The 5603-nt window shown below is 43.1% G+C and overlaps 1 non-coding gene across 1 annotated transcript; it reads left to right on the top strand.

Annotated features, from left to right (window-relative positions):
• The first annotated feature begins 242 nt into the window (after window positions 1–242).
• Window positions 243–315, top strand: TRNAV-UAC. The gene has a single exon. It is a non-coding gene; the product is annotated as a tRNA-Val (tRNA).
• Window positions 316–5603: the final 5288 nt, after the last annotated feature.

Genomic DNA, 5603 nt, shown 5'->3' with positions numbered 1-5603 from the left:
GCTGATGCTTCAAAGTGTGCAAGGAACACCTGTAGCATGTTTGAAAAACTGAGTACTATGTGACATGTAAACTGCCTGAGTAACTTGATGAAAATGTCTGATGGTCATGTGAGTATTATAGCATTTGAATGTTGCATGCTCATTACATTGCACTTGTTATTATTGCAACTTTGTATCACTTGTTACATGACATATAAATAAACATTATGGGACAGATCTTGTGAACGTTACACATTTGAGTAGGTTTGGTAGTGTAGTGGTTATCGTGTCTGCTTTACACGCATAAGGTCCTGGGTTCAATCCCCAGTAGAACCATTATGCTAGTGCAAGATAAGAAAATTGGGGTAGGCATGATGAAGAATAACAGATTTGATTCCAATAACTAAATTCATGGTTTGAGATACCCTTTTCAGAGGCGATCTCTGCTTAACATACAAGGCCATGTCAAACCCAGAGCTGTTGGACATGGTAAATTTAAAGAAATCCCAATCCCTCAGAGACACATGCTCCAGGGATCTAAACCTTGTCATCACAATGAACAAAACATGCTGGAGGGATAGGTTCCTGACTCAGAGACTCCCCAGACTCTGGAATAGACGGGTCTATATTAGATCAGCGAACGCTTAAACAAGCGAACCCTGATTAATTGACCTTATTTTAGCGAAAGTTAAAAATATCGAAGCAACAGAAACTCAAATTTTTTCCTAGGGAAAGAATTTGGTTGTCCATTTCTGTTGCTTTGGTATTTTCAGTGCTGTGGTGGAAAGTTACGGGTCGGATTCAGGTAAGTGTGCGATTGTGTGGATGTGAGTGTTAGGGTGTGTTAGGTGAGTTAGGGTTAGCTCAGATTAGGTATGTGCGATTGTGTGGACATGAGGGTTAGGGCGGATTTAGGTGAGTTAGGGTTAGGGAGCGGGTGAGTTGAGTGTGCGATAGTGATGGACCTTAGGGTTAGGGTTTGGGTTAAGGTAAGTGGATAGTTAGTGGTGTGTGCATAGTTTAGTGTAGGTTTAGGTGTCAGATTTTAGGTGTATGTGTGTGGATTTCTGTTTGTTTGGTGTGCTTGTGTTGTGTGTATGTGTTTTGGATCAGCGATTTTTTTTTTCCCTAGGAAAAAAATCACTGATCTGACAGTTTGAGACTGTAAGCTTTCGCTTACATAAGGTCGATCAATCAGCGTTCACTTTTTTAAGCATTCGCTGATCTAATATAGACCCGAATAGACTGCCCATACATGTCAAGCAGAGCGCCTCTTTGGTCCTCTTCAAAAGGAACCTTGACAATTGGATGGAAGATAGGAAATTCACCCCGGGGATCACATCAGTTGCCCTGCTAGACAGGGGTCCAGGGAAGTAAATACTGCGGGAAGAAATTGCCAGGGAATTGTTATGGCTAGGCTTGTATAGGCCCTAGGGCCGATAGCCTAGTACCGACCTTTGAACTTATGAATGTACTATACTCTGCTGTAACTTGGGCACACATTACACATGTCCTGTTTAAGAGATTTTGATGTTCACACATTATACATGTCCTGTTTAAGAGATTTTGATGTTCACACATTATACATGTCCTGTTTAAGAGATTTTGATGTTCACACATTATACATGTCCTGTTTAAGAGATTTTGATGTTCACACATTATACATGTCCTGTTTAAGAGATTTTGATGTTCACACATTATACATGTCCTGTTTAAGAGATTTTGATGTTCACACATTATACATGTCCTGTTTAAGAGATTTTGATGTTCACACATTATACATGTCCTGTTTAAGAGATTTTGATGTTCACACATTATACATGTCCTGTTTAAGAGATTTTGATGTTCACACATTACACATGTCCTGTTTAAGAGATGTTGATGTTCACACATTATACATGTCCTGTTTAAGAGATTTTGATGTTCACACATTATACATGTCCTGTTTAAGAGATTTTGATGTTCACACATTATACATGTCCTGTTTAAGAGATTTTGATGTTCACACATTATACATGTCCTGTTTAAGAGATTTTGATGTTGTTACTTGCATAACAGATAATTTCTTTGCCATTATGTTGTTGCACACCTGACAGTAAGGTAATAGTTGTTGCAGATGCCTGCCTGCAAGTCTGACTGTGTTATGTGAGATGTCAGTACATACTGTAAAGCAGTAACTAGATGTGGCCATACAGGAAGACTTCGGTTCATAGGTGTGTACTAGGCTAACGGCCCTGGGGCCTTTACAAGTCTAGCCATAGGATTACCCTGGCATTGTGCCACCTGACCTTAGTTCCCAGTGCCTCTGTCGAGTAGAGCCACTGGAGTTATCCCTGGGGTGAATTTTCTATTTCCCACCACTCATCAAGATTTCTCTTGAAGAGGGTCAGTGAGGTGCTCTGCTTGACATGTATTGGAAGTCTATTCCGTAGCATAGGCAGTCTCTGGGTTATGAACCTGCCCCTCCACCATGTTCTGTTGATTGTGGTAATGAGGTTGAGGTCTCTGGAGCGTGTGGTGCAGAGGGACTGGGATTTCTTTAGATGTAGCATTTCTAACAGAGCTTGGTTAGACATGGCTTTGTAAGTCAAGCAGAGATCACCTCTAAGTAGGCGATATGAGACAGAGAATAGTTGGAATTTTTTGAGTCTGTCCATATAGGACAAGTGTTTAAGGCCTAGGATCCTCTTTGTGAGGTACGTTTTCAGCCTCTTCAGTTGTTGCAGGTGTCTAGTGAGGTACATGCCAAATGGGGCATTGTACTCGATGACTGGCCTAATGAGGGAAGAGTAGAGGGAGACAATGACCTCTTTCTTCTTGGATGCAAAACCTTTAGTAATGAGATGTGCCACATAGAAGTACTTTCTGACCACAGTGGCAATGTGGTGATCAAAAGAGAGGTTGCTGTCAACCTGTGTTCCCAGATCTCTTATAACACCTTTTGTGTTCAGTGGACTACCATCAATGTGGTAATTCCCCAAAGGGGATGACGACACATTTTTTGGCATTGAGCTTAAGGCCATGGTTCTGACACCAGTTGTTGGTCTGAGTGAGGCCATTCTATAGGATGTCAACATCACTTGGGGAGTTAATAATAGCTCCCAACTTGCAATTGTCTGCGAACTTCATCAGCCAGAGTCCCTTCGTGTTGACCTGGACTTCAGAGAAGTAGATACCAAACAGGAGAGGACCCAGGACTGAACCCTGTGGGTCTCCACTCATGACTAGTCATCAGTATGACTTGGAGTCAGCTACTTTCACACTGTGGGTTCTATCTGTCAGCCAGTTTGCAACCCACCTAGTGATATAGGGTTTGATGCCTAGCTTAGTGAGTTTTTCTATGATTCCTGAGTGGTTAATGGTATTGAAGGCCTTGGCCATATCAAGGTAGGCTGTATGAACCACCTTGCCTTCATCCACAGCTCTGGTGACTGACTCAAAGAACTTGACCAAGTTGAGCAAGCATGATCTACCCTTCACAAAACCAAACTGTGTGGGATCCAGAGTTTAGAGAATCCCTATATCCTTGTTTATTAGGTCCATGATGATGAGTTCCATAGCTTTGCATATCAGAATCATCAGGCTAATGGGGCGATAGTTCCCAGGGTCTGCAGTCGCTCCTTCTTTGTGGAGAGGGATGACTGTAGCATTGTGCCATTTGGAAGGGACAAAGCCTGAGGTGAGGCTGTGATTGAACAGGGCACACAGGTGAGGTGCCAGTTCACTTTGTAGTACATGTGGAACACAGCCAGGGATATTGTCAGGTCCCATAGAACCTGTATTCTTGGCCTTGAACAGTGCTGTTTTAACCTGGCAGCCATAATACTGGGTGTCTGGTAATCTGCTGGTATTATGATTGGTCCTTTGGGGGGAGGGATAACGTTGAACTGAATCTGTTGGCCAGTATATTGACAATATCTGTTGGCTCTGTATAGGAGGTACCATTGTGCAGTAGCTCAGAGCAAATCTGGGTATTGCCATGGAGGTTCTTTACATAATTCTAGAAGGCTTTGTGGTTGTCTTTACTATCTGCTGCAATTCTGTTTTCACAGCTAGCTTTAGAGGATTTGGTGAGAGATCTCAACTTTTTGTTGAGGCTGATAAGGAAATTTTTCCCAGTCTTTGGACTTCACCTTATTCCACATCAGTTTCATCCTTCTGTTGTAGAGTTTGTTTATGGTAGGGGGCCACCAGATTGGCTTCCTTTTTTGGAGGACAGTGTCTTAGTTCTACTGGGTATGGCGAGATTCATGCATTTGTGTACATGTTCATACAGTGCACTGGTGTATGAGTCAGCGGTCATGCAACTATTCTCCATTTGCATGGCTGCCATGATGTTAGCCACCTCTGTTTTTATGAGCCCAAAGTTAGCTTTGGAGAAGTTTTTCATGGTGGTTACCTTTGTGGGGAGGGTGAGAGGGATGTGGATTTCCAAGGTGATTAGTTTGTGCTCGGATCTAACCAGGGAGGAGTTGACTACTGGTGTAGAGCAATGGTCGCCCATGTTAGTAATGACCAGGTCAAGGATGTTGCTACCTCTACTGGGGGTAAGAACAAGCTGGTACAGGGCATTGGAAATAATGAACTCCAGGAAATGTTGGGCAAGTGTATTGGTACATGAGTAGTTTTCCCAGTTAATGGAGGGGAGATGAAGTCGCCTAGTATGAAAGTGTATGTGGAGTGTGAGTCTTGGGACATGGTTGGGGACCTATAGCAGGCTATGACCTGAATCACTGTCTTACCCAATGTTAGCTGCACCTGAAGTATCTCTGATGCATTATGTTGGGCTACAAGTCTGGAGATGTGAGAGCATCCTTTATGAATATGGAAACACCACTGCCTTTGGAGGTTCGATCCAAGTTCTGGGGCTGAAAAGTATGGAAACAGTTATAGCCTGGTAGTGTAGGGGTGCTTTCTGCTGCCTTGAACCAGGTCTCCGTTACAGCACAAATGTTGATGTTCTCCATTTTAAGGATTACTTTGAGTGAGTACATTTTGAGATTTAGACTTCTAGCATTGAGCAGCATGACCCTCAGATTTCATTTGTTTGTAGCTGTTATGGTAGTAATTTGGTCTTTGGAACACCACCTAGAAAAGGCACTATTTAGCCAATATCCAGAAACCCAGGGGTGACAGATGAGGGCTTCTCTGGCAAAGCATTGAAGTCTGTCAATCATGTCATCCCAGGCAGACAGATACTGAATTCCGTTAGAATGACACCAGAAACTTAACCAGTTGTTGAAATCAATCATTTTCTGCTTGTACTGTGGTATCATTCTGGGTGATGGTAGGATACTGCTCAGGGCTAGGGTCATACCCACCTGGGCTACATCATCTGAGAGCTCCTCCATGTCTGTTTTCATGTAGTCCAGGAAGGTACATCTGAGGTCATTCACACCCACATGTACAATGACTTAGTCATATTTGTACCTGTTGTTGAGGGGCCTGAGTGCATGTGTTATGTGGCAGATCCTGGCAACTGACAGGCAGCTGACTGTTACTTTCTCCTTATTCAGCCTAGTGAGTGGGACATCAGTGTGCCTCACTATTGAGTCACCTATGACTAGTGTGTTGGGCATGCTGTTTTGCCGTGGGGGCTTTGGCTGAGTGGCACACTGTTTAGG

Source organism: Protopterus annectens, chromosome 2.part1 (assembly GCF_019279795.1).
Source record: "Protopterus annectens isolate FY-2018-M chromosome 2.part1, PAN1.0, whole genome shotgun sequence".
In the NCBI taxonomy this organism is placed as follows: domain Eukaryota; kingdom Metazoa; phylum Chordata; order Ceratodontiformes; family Protopteridae; genus Protopterus; species Protopterus annectens.
This window is presented reverse-complemented; position numbering and strand designations above follow the sequence as displayed.